The following is a 10,974-nucleotide window of genomic DNA, read 5'->3' as shown; positions in this document are numbered from 1 at the left end:
CCCACAGGGCTCGGTGTTGAGCGTCTCCCTATTTCTAGTGGCCATTAATGATCTGGCTGCAGCCTTGGGGTCGTCGGTGTCTCCTTCTTTGTATGCCGATGACTTCTGCATCTCATTTAGCTCAACGACTACGGGAGTCGCCGAACGCAGGCTACAAGTCGCCGTTTGCAAGGCAGCATCATGGGATCTGACTCATGGTTTTCAGTTCTCTGCAGCCAAGACTTGAGTTACGCACTTCTGCAGGCGTCGGACAGTCCACCCTCATCCTGAACTTTACCTCGACGGCCACCTCTTTGAAGTTGTGGCCCCCAGGGGCTCAGCATTCATTTGCTGGGTACGGGCTTGGCGACCCTGGGGTTCCTGAGCTGGGGACTGGTAAGCGCCGCCAGTCCCCCGTCACCGTAACCTCTGAGCGTACTTCAGCGACCACCATGCGGCGCGGCGGTGGAACGTTGTGTGTCTCAGGGAATGGGGATCTTGGCTTGACTGCCCGGATCGCGAGGATGGAATAAACCTCTATAAAAAAAAAATCTCAATCTCGAAGTATGCTGCGCTCTGATGAGATGCATGGCTGTTGAGGTGGAACAGTCGATAGCGGGCAACCTCTGGGGAACCTGCCGCACCTCAGTTGTATAAGGCTTACCTAGGCACGCGGGGCTCTGTGTAGGGGGACTTCTAGTTCCCTAGCTGCTCGTGAGACAGAGATGGATCCTTCGAAATCCTCTTTTCTTCCTCCCAGCGGAAAGGGTGGGCCGCTGGAAGGTTCTAACACCCAGTTTCTTAAGAGGGCCCGTTCAGTCAGTCCCCCTGACTCCGGCACTTCTTTGAAAAGTCCAGTCTTAGGTAACAGAATGCATTCTTGTAATCTGAATGTGTTTCTCATTGTGAAACGGAAGGAGGGTAGTTTCGAGAAGGTTTCGCCCTTCTATATACAAAAGGGATTGGAGGGAATCTGTTGCTCCATAAAATCGGTGAAGCGCTTACGTAATGGGACCTTGCTAGTGGAAACGTCCACTTCCCAGCAAGCAACTAACCTCCAATCTGCTAAATGCCTTGGAGAGTATGCCATAGATACTGAACTGCACAGCACCTTGAACTACAGCAAAGGTGTTGTGACATGCCGGGATCTAGTTGACATCCCCAAGGAAGAACTGCAACGTGAGTGGGCTCCAGAAGGTATCGTTGATGTCCAACACATCATGAAGAGGGTTGATGGCACTCTTGTCAAATCCGACTCCTTTATTCTGACCTTCAGTAGCACAAAACTTCCTGAACATGTTAAAGCTGGCTTCCTTCGCCTTAGTGTGAGGCCTTATTTCCCGACCCCAATGCGCTGTTTTAAATGCCAGCGTTTTGGGCATACCACCTTAGGCTGCAAAGGCGAAGCGACTTGCGGAATCTGTGGTCAGGCTGCTCAGGAAGGAGTTGGTTGCTCGTTTCTGGCTAAATGTATTAATTGCTCTGGGAACCACCCTATTTGGAGTAGGGACTGCCGCATATTTTTAGAGGAACGCAAGGTCCATAAAATAAAAACAACCAAGCGTATCCCCTATGGTGAGGCCAAGAAGATCTATAAGTCGATGCAGCCTCCTACATTTGCTACATCTTTTGCATCCCTGGTTCAGAAGACTACTCCAAAAGTCGATGCCTCAACACAGACTGTGGTGGTGAGTGTTGGCACTAACACCTGCAGCTGTCAGTGCACTTGCAACGCAGCCAGTGTTTCAGAGCCAGTAGCTGCTACTCGAACGGCAGACAAAGGAACAGTGGCGAACTTGGGCTAGCCCCTGCCGTCTCCAACAGCTGAGGCTGTTCCCAAGCCCAGTGCGCCAATTACCACTCCCACATCAGCTCCCCCAAAGTCCACCAAACCACAGAAAGCTACAGTACAGCAGCAACAGCGAGTCAAATCCCGTGGTAAACCATCTGACCATGCGGATGTTGTTTTACGCGAGGCTTCATCTGACTCTTCCCCAGAGTTGATGGAGTACGATGTATGTGTGGGGCAATCATCTCGTCCCACGCCTGCCCCTCCACCTGCTGCGGTCTCCCCACCCCGTCGGAGAGACAGGATGAAGGTGCTACCCCCAACATAGATGGCTCCCATACTCCAGTGGAACTTGCAAGGGTTCAGGACTCATGTGGAGGAACTTCGTCTACTTTCTCAGGGTAGACCACTGTGTCTCTGTCTCCAGGAGACGTATTTCCATCCATCATACTCCCCTGAGATACGAGGCTATACACTCCACAAAAAGGACGACCTGTGTGGAGAGAGAGCTAGAGGAGGTGTAGGTATTTTCGTCAGGACGGACTACCACTCCTCGCCTCTCCCACTTAAGACGACTTTACAGGCCGTCGCTGTGTCTGTGCACGTGCGTCATCCATTGACTGTATGTTCACTTTACTTGCCCCCACATGATGCTCTTGATGAAGCGGCCCTCACCGACCTTATTACACAGCTCCCCCAGCCATTCATTATTTGTGGTGATTTTAATGCCCACAATGTGCTTTGGGGCTCTGCAATTACCTGCCCCAGGGGTGGAGCCATTGAGAGGCTTCTCCTGTCATCCTGTGCCTACTTGCTCAATGGAGGACAGAGTAATTTCTGCACGGAGACTGGGTCGTTCTCTGCCATTGATCTCTCACTTTGCTCTCCAGCTCTTGCCGCCAGTGCTCACTGGGAAGTGGTTGCTGACTTGCACGGCAGTGATCATTTCCCAATCTGGATTCACCTGCCAGATGGCGTGGGCCCCGAAAGGAGACCACCACGATGGGTGCTCAGTGGAGCTGACTGGACACTTTATAGCCAGTTGGCCCAATTCGAACACTGTGCGAATGTTGAGGTGTGGGTGGATCATATTACCAAAACGGTCCACCACGCCGCTGCAGCATCCATTCCACTGTCCACAGGCCACCGGAAGAGGCCACCTGTGCCTTGGTGGAGTGCCGAATGTCGCTCTGCAATCAGGACCAGGCGTGCGGCTCTGCGTCGGTTCAAGTGTCGGCCGACTGCTGAGAATCTTGCCGCCTTTCGGGTGGCGAGGGCAAGATGTCGCCGCATTATTCGTGAGAGCAAGAAGAGGTCGTGGCAAACGTTCCTGAACGCCATTAATCGTTCCATCAAAAGTACCATTGTGTGGGAGACCATTAGGAGAATTTCTGGCAGAGGAGGGAGGTGCCCCATAGCTGCTGTAATGACGAATAGCACTCTGCACACGGAGCCGCGAGACATTGCCCAGACTATGGCAGCGTATTTTGCCACAGTTACTGCAACAACCAGTCAGGATCCAGGTATCCAGCGCCATAGAGCGGTTGCTGAGAGGTGTAGTCTGAACTTCCAGCCCACCTCTCATGAAGTTTACAACTGCCCATTTTCTATGTGGGAGCTGGATTCTGCATTGTCTGGTGCTCGTGACACATCCCCTGGTCACGACAGGATCCATTGCAGTATGCTATGGCACCTCACAATGCGCAACAGAGAACTCCTCCTCGCGATTTTTTTAGTGCCATTTTGGCGTCGGGTCACTTTCCTGACGCGTGGCGTGAGGCAGTTTTAATCCCTTTTATAAAACCTGGGAAAGACCGCACGAGCCCAAGTAGCTACCGTAGTATTGCCCTCACTAGTTGCATAGGGAAGACCTTGGAGCGGGTGGTCAACCGCCGCCTTGTCTGGATGTTAGAATCCCGGCAACTCCTTAGTCGCTTTCAGTGTGGGTTCAGGAGGTTTCGTTCCACCTTCGATAACCTTGCCCTCCTGGAGGCGGCTATCCAACAAGCTTTCCTACGCCGTCATCACCTTCTAGGTGTATTTTTCGACATCGAGAAGGCCTACGATACCACTTGGAGGCGTCTCATCCTGGAGCAGCTTCATGAATGGGGTTTTCGTGGTTGTCTTCCTCTCTTTATTCAGTCTTTCCTCTCGCCACGATATTTTAGATACCGAATTGGTGACGTCCTGTCTGATCGCTTTGAGCAGGAGAATGGTGTCCCTCAGGGTAGCGTTTTAAGTGTGACACTCTTTGCCATCGCTATTAATAGCATTACGTCCATAGTGAAAAGTCCTGTCCAGTGATCTTTGTTTGTGGATGATTTCTCTTTGTTCTGCTCTTCTTCAAGCCTTGCAACGACAACTCGTCAGTTGCAACTTACGATTAGGCGTTTGGATGACTGGGCGCTGAAGAGTGGTATTAAGTTTTCCACCGAGATGTCTGTATGTGTTCTTTTTAATCGTTCTCGTTCCTGAGTTGCGGTTGAGGGACACTATTCTTACTTTTAAAGACACGGTGAGATTTCTGAGGCTCATATTTTTGACTCGATGCTCACGTGGTTACCTCATCTTAAAGACCTGAAACGGCGGTCGCTTCAGGCTTTAAGTACTTTAAAATGTCTTAGCCACAGTACATGGGGAGCTGACAGGGCTTGTCTGCTCCAGTTTTACAGGGCGTTTGTGCGATCTCGGCTCGATTATGGGTGCACGGTGTATGGGTCTGCGAGGCCTTCGTACTTAAAGATGTTGGACGTTGTGCACCATAAAGGGCTTCGGTTGGCCACTGGGGCATTCCGAACTAGCCCCATACCAAGCCTCTGTGCAGAGGCTGGTGAACCGCCACTTCATATGCGGCGACGGCTACTTACAGTGCGCCAGGCGTATAAAACTTTGTCCACACCATACACCCCTGCTTACCACACCGTTGCTCAGCCTCCTCTGTCACGATTGTTTCATAACCGGCAACGTGCGACGCAGCACTATGGGATTCGCGCACAGGATTGCCTCGGTGCGATGTCTATGGCTGGTCTTCGTGATTTACGTCGCAGTTGGAGCAGATCTCCACCTTGGCTCCTCCGGAGACCCAAACTTATTTTAGATTTGACTAATTTTCAGAAAGATGGCACACCAGCTTTTACGTTCCAATCTCTGTTTTTTAACATTTTAGATGTGCATCACGGTTTCACTGTCGTTTATACTGATGGCTCCAAACAGGAGACTTTCCTTGGCTGTTCTGTGGTGTTCCCTGATCATGTTACCCGGATTCGCCTCCCTGCTGAATATACCGTTTTCGCAGTGGAGCTCCACGCGATCCTGAAGGCACTGGAGCAGATGAATCGTGTTCGGGGCGATCGATTTCTTCTCTGCTCCGATTTTCTTAGTGCCTTACAATCACTGCAGAACCTATACCCGACTGAGGAGATGGTCTAGCTGATACATGACCAACTGTACTTGCTCCAAGGGCGGGGTAAAGAGGTATCCTTCTGCTGGGTGCTTGGTCATGTCGCCATATGGGGCAATGAACAGGCTGATCAGGCTGCCAAGGAGGCCTGCAGAGAGCAGGATGTGGTCCAGTGTCCTATCCCCTTGCAGTCAGTCATCGCTGCACTCCACAGGAAGTGCATGGAGTTGTGGGAGGACGAATGGCTGGCGGTGACGGCCAATAAACTGCGGTTGGTAAAGTCAACCACTCGGCCGTGGCGTTCCTCCTGCCGGTTGCTCAGGCGGGAAGAGGTGGCCCTCACACGTCTTCGGATCGGGCACTGTCCTCTGACGCATAGCTATTTATTACGGCGGGAGGATCCTCCGTTTTGTGATGCTTGTGGTGTGCCAATCTCTGTCCGGCACATTTTAACAGACTGCATTTTATACCGTGATGCACGGGCAGAAGCACAAGTTGATGGGGATCTGCCTTGTGTTTTAGCTATCGATGAGACGTGTGTGTGTAGGGTTTTTAAGTTTTGTGATGTGTCTGGACTCTGGCCTAAACTTTTACGCTGGAGGTTTTAGTGTATTGCAGAGTGGCTGACTCCTCCCTTTTTTCCTTGCGGTCAGCCAGCCACTTCCACCTGCTATGTTGTATTAGCTCCCTGTACCACTTTCTTCCTGTGTTGTCCATGTTTTACTGCTGACGCCCTGCTTCATACCACGCTTCGGTGTGGGTGAGCACATATTTTTCAATGATTGTTCCCCGTGTTTTATGTCAATGTTCTGAGTTTTTTTCTTGACACCCGTCTCCCTATGATACTTAACGGGCGCTGAAGACCTTGCTGTCGTGCGCCCACAAAACCCCTCTACTACTACTACTACTACTACTACTACTACTACTGCAGTATTTTTACTGCAGAGCTTGTGGCCATATTGCGCGCTCTTGAGCATATGCGTTCCTGCTCAGGTACGTCCATCGTCATCTGCAGTGACTCCCTGAGCAGCCTCCAGGCCATCGACCGCTGCTATACCTCTTCTTGCCTGGTATCTTCTATTCGGGAGTCTGTTTCCGCCATTACCCGCTTTGGTCATTCGGTGGTCTTTGTTTGGACGCCAGGTCACGTTGGCATCCCGGGGAACGAAAGTGTTGACAGGCTGGCCTAAGGGGCAATAGACGCCCCAGCTTTGGAGATCAGCCTCCCGGCTCGTGATCAGCAGTTGGTGTTGCACCGTAAGGTGCTTGGGATGTGGGCTGATGAGTGGCGTGGCCTGACATCCCCGAATAAACTGCGGGCTGTTAAGGAGACGACCGATGTGTGGCGCTCGTCCCTGCGGGCTTCTCGCAGGGGCTCTGTCATCCTGTGTCGACTCCGCATCGGCCATACCTACCTGACGCACGGCCATCTTTTGCATCAGGAGGATCCCCCACTGTGTCAGTGTGGGTTTCGGCTGACGGTCGCCCACATTTTGCTGGAGTGACCCCGACTGCGCACCCTCCGGCAGTCCTTTAATCTCCCGGGCACTTTGCCTTTGGTTTTATGCGACGATGCCTCCATGGCTGACGACGTTTTAAATTTTATCCGTGTTAGTCCATTCTATGGTTCCATTTAGGGAGGTCCTGCACCTTTCCCTTTCTATGTCTCTTGTCCTCGAGTCTCTCATATTTGGTTGCAGATTTTAGTGTGTAGTCGGAAGGTTGACTCTTTCCCCTTTTTTTTTTTTTTTTTTGGTCTCGTGGTCAGTCAACCAGTCTCCGGCCATCTTCTTTTCTTCTGTTTCTTTGTGTCTGGTGTTCATCTGTACTCTTCTTGTCTGTAGTGTTCGTTGCTGCATTTGTGTTCTTTCAGTGCATGGGGGGGAGTCTCCTTCCCCTTGGGATTTTACCTGCTCCGCAACTTTATTTCTCGCCTGTTTTTGGAATGGGGGACTGATGGCCTTAGCTGTTTAGTCCCCCTTAAACATCCCAACAACCACCACCACCATCCATGCCAAGTGTTGTACTGTTTGCCATCGCCATAAATCCAATTATGGCTCCCTCTTTGTGGACGATTTTGCGATCTACTACAGCTCTCAATGGACCAGCCTTCTTGAACGTCGTCTTCAAGGATGTCCCGATCGCCTCCACTCTTGGAGCATCGAAACCAGCTTCCACCTTTCTCCTAGTAAGACCGTTTGTGTCAATTTTTGGCTTCATACAGAGTTTCTTCTGCCTTCCTTACATCTAGTCCCTGTCAACCTTCCGTTCGCGGACGTCGCTAAATTCTTGGGTCTTATGTTTGACAGAAAACTGTGCTGGTCTTCCAACGTTTCCTATCTTTCGGCTCGCTGTCTGCGATCCATCAGCACCCTCCGTGTCCTGAACGGTGCCTCCTGGGGAGCGGACCGAGTGGTCCTTGTCCGCCTCTATCGCACCTTAGTGCGCTCGATGTTGGACTATGGGAGCATGGTTTACTCCTCTGCTCGGCCGTCTATTCTTCGGCGTCTCTGTTCACTACCGTGGATTATGTTTAGCGTCTGGAGCTTTTTACACCAGCCCTGTGGAAAGCCTTTATCCTGAGACTGCTGAACCTCTGCTGTCCAATCGGCTAGCTGTCCTTCTGAGTCGTTATGCTATCCATCTGTCTTCCATGCCTGCTAATCCGGCCCATGACATTTTTTTCGATGCCTCCTTGGATTTAGGGTATGCAGGCTGCCCTTCCTCTCTACTACCTCCGGGAACCCGCTTCCGTCCACTGCTATGTTCTCTTTCCTTCCACATTCCTAAAACTTTCTTGACAGCTTGGGGTACAGCACTGCTCTCGTTCCGGCCCCGGACCTGCCTGCTCCATGACCTTTGTCAGTTTCCCAAGGATGGTACCCTTTCACTTGTTTATCGTCGGGCATTTGCTGCTCTCTGCGCACAAATGAAGGATGCCCCATTTATTTACACTAATGGCTCAAAAACATCGTTTGGTGTTGGGAGTGCCTATATTGTTGGCGGCACCCCTAAACGATTTTGGCTTCCCGACCAGTGTTCGGTTTTTACTGTGGAGCTTTACGCTGTTCTCCAGGCTGTCCAATTCATCCATCGCCATCAGTGGATACAGTATATTATATGCTCAGATTCGCTCAGCTCTCTCCTCATCTCCAAGCTCTCTACCCTGTCCACCCTCTGGTCCACCGGATTCAGGACTGCATCCACTTGCTCCACATGACAGGCGTCTCTGTGGCGTTCCTCTGGATACCAGGACATGTTGGTATCTGTGGAAATAAGGTGGCCGATATAGCAGCCAAGGCTGTAGTCTCTCTTCTTCAACCTGCTGTTCGAATGGTTACCTTCGCTGATCTATGGAGTGCTTTATGTCGTCGTGTTGCTCTTTTATGTCACGTACATTGGTCGACACTTCCCAGTAATAAATTTTGGGACGTGAAAGCTCTTCCCTGTTCTTGGACCTCGTCCTCCTGAACTCGTCGTCGGGAGGAGGTAATTTTAACTAGACCCTGGATAGGGCACTGTCTTTTTAGCCATAGACACCATTTAAGTGGTGATCTACCACCGCTTTGTCTCCACTGCTTTCAACTGTGTACGGTGAGACACCTTTTACTTGAGTGCCCCTATTTTACCCAGTTACGCGCCCATCTACAGCTGTCGCCTGATTTCCATTATAGCAGATGACATGCGCTCAGCCAATCGCGTTCACGAGTTTGTTTAGTGTCAGTGAGATGACGTCAGACATTTGAAGCTCTTTTTGGTGACCAACAACCCCTCTTCTATAGTGGTTTTTTAAGCTTTCTTTCTGTTTTTCGTTTCTCCACTTTTTTGAGTTTTGCTCCCATTGCTGCTGGTTTCCAGTTGGTTTTTTTTTTACCTTTTCCTAAGTCACAGACCGGGCGCTGATGACCGTAACAGTTTTGCGCCGTAAAACCATAACAAAAAATTTCAAATCCCATACCTTCTATCCCTCCACCGGCGTGCCCTAAGGCTTCACCCTTTCTTCTCTCCTCTATCTTTTGTACACTGCTAATATCCCCAAACCTCCCCTTCCTGTTCATCTCCTCCAATTTGCTGATGACACCGCCTTACTAGCACTTTATCCTACCCTTCAACATTCCCAACGTACCATCCAAACCCACCTTGACCAGTTCACTGCTTGGTGCAACGAGTGATTCCTCCGTATCAACCCCTCCAAGACCCAAGCAATCATCATAGGGTGCACCACCCGGTCCTTCCGTCTCCATGATTTCCACCTCACCATATATAGCCGTCCAATCCACCTCGCTCCTACCCTCAAATACCTTGGCCTCACCCTCGACTGCCACCTCACCTGGACTCCACCATCTCCTTACAATCAATCACAAAGCTCAACAGACTCTGCCTCCTGAAACTTCTGTCTGACTGGATATGGGGACTGCATCCTTCCACCATCCTTCACACCTACAAATCCTTGATCCGCCCCATCTTTTGTTATGCCAGCATTGCTTGGGATTCCACCCCTCCCAGATTCTATAAGGTCCTCGAATGCCATGCACTCCGTCGCCTTCTGCACCCGCTTTCCATCCCCCACGTGCATATTCTACAATGTCATCTCTTTTCCCCACTCTCTCCGTCTCCTTTTCCTTGAACACATTCACACTCTGTATATTGTCAGCTGACTCGACCCCGCTCACCACTGATATCTCTCTTCACCCCCAGCGCATGACCATGCCTTTACACTTGTATCCCACCCTCTTCCCAATGCCATTTCCAGCATCTACCCCTCCCAGATGATGTGCTTCACCCTGACATCTACCCTTCCTACGAACTCTAACCCCATCTTCCTCCTCCTCACAGCTCCCTTTCCTCCCCCTCCCTTCTCATGAGCACCTTTCCCCCTCCTATGCCCCCTCCATCTCCTGTGTTCCCCTTCAATGTTTCTGCACACACCCCTACAATATCTACCACCCTGCCTGTCTAGATGCGCTCTCGTTCCCCATTTTCCTCTTCCTCCCACTCCCCAACACCCGTCCCCTCTTTTTTCCTCCACCCCGACCTCCAGTCCGTCGGCAGGTCCCTACAGTGGTTTTTATTCTTCGTGAGTGTTCCGTCGTTCCAGTGGTTTTGTTTTTTAAGTGTCTCGCTCTGTGAGATTTTTATACTGTTGCGACCTTTTGATTTGTGCTTGACTTCAGTGATTTTAAGTAGGTAACGAATTACTAGCTGTGTTCTTTTAAATGCGGCCTTTTTCGATTCTTTAATTGTCCCCCAATGTCCCTGTATTAGTGTCTATTTTAATTCGCATCACCTCCATTTACTGTATTTTTATGTCACCTTTTTACCCCTGCTTCTATGCAAGAGTTCCCCTTGTATTTTTGTTAAAGCCACTTCGCTGAAGAGCAATGGACAGTGCCACTGCCAGTCCTCTCCTGCCTATATGGGGCAGAAGAATGAAATTACATTAAAGGAAAAACAAGCAAGGTAGACACTCTTTGCGCAGTGGCAATATCGTAACCAATGAGGTGCAGATTATTGCTAGTTGAAACCTTTTACCAATAACCCGCCAGAGAGACGTGAAGTACCGTCTCTGTGGCAATTTTGGCAGCCTCTAATGGGGTGTAATTCTAATGAAAACAGTGCTTCAAGGTGTGATTATCTGTGAGCTCAGTCTGTTATTGTGGAAGTGTTTGGCTGATGGTTGTTAGGGACCATGCACACCACCTAGCTGTTCGCTGATGAATTATATACGGTCTCTGAGAGCTGGTGAGAAGCGTTCTCCTCAGTGTAAGATGTTGGGCAACGGCTATGTGTGAATAAAGGCGCCAAT

At 50.5% G+C, this 10,974-nt stretch overlaps 1 pseudogene; it reads left to right on the top strand.

Moving 5' to 3' along the window:
* Positions 1 to 10,635: 10,635 nt before the first annotated feature.
* Positions 10,636 to 10,764, top strand: LOC126210874 (U4 spliceosomal RNA; annotated as a pseudogene).
* The last annotated feature ends 210 nt before the right edge of the window (positions 10,765 to 10,974 follow it).

The sequence above is a fragment of the Schistocerca nitens genome, chromosome 10, assembly GCF_023898315.1.
Source record: "Schistocerca nitens isolate TAMUIC-IGC-003100 chromosome 10, iqSchNite1.1, whole genome shotgun sequence".
Lineage (NCBI taxonomy): Eukaryota > Metazoa > Arthropoda > Insecta > Orthoptera > Acrididae > Schistocerca > Schistocerca nitens.
Note: the sequence above shows the minus strand (reverse complement) of the source record. Positions and strands in the feature narration are given on the sequence as shown.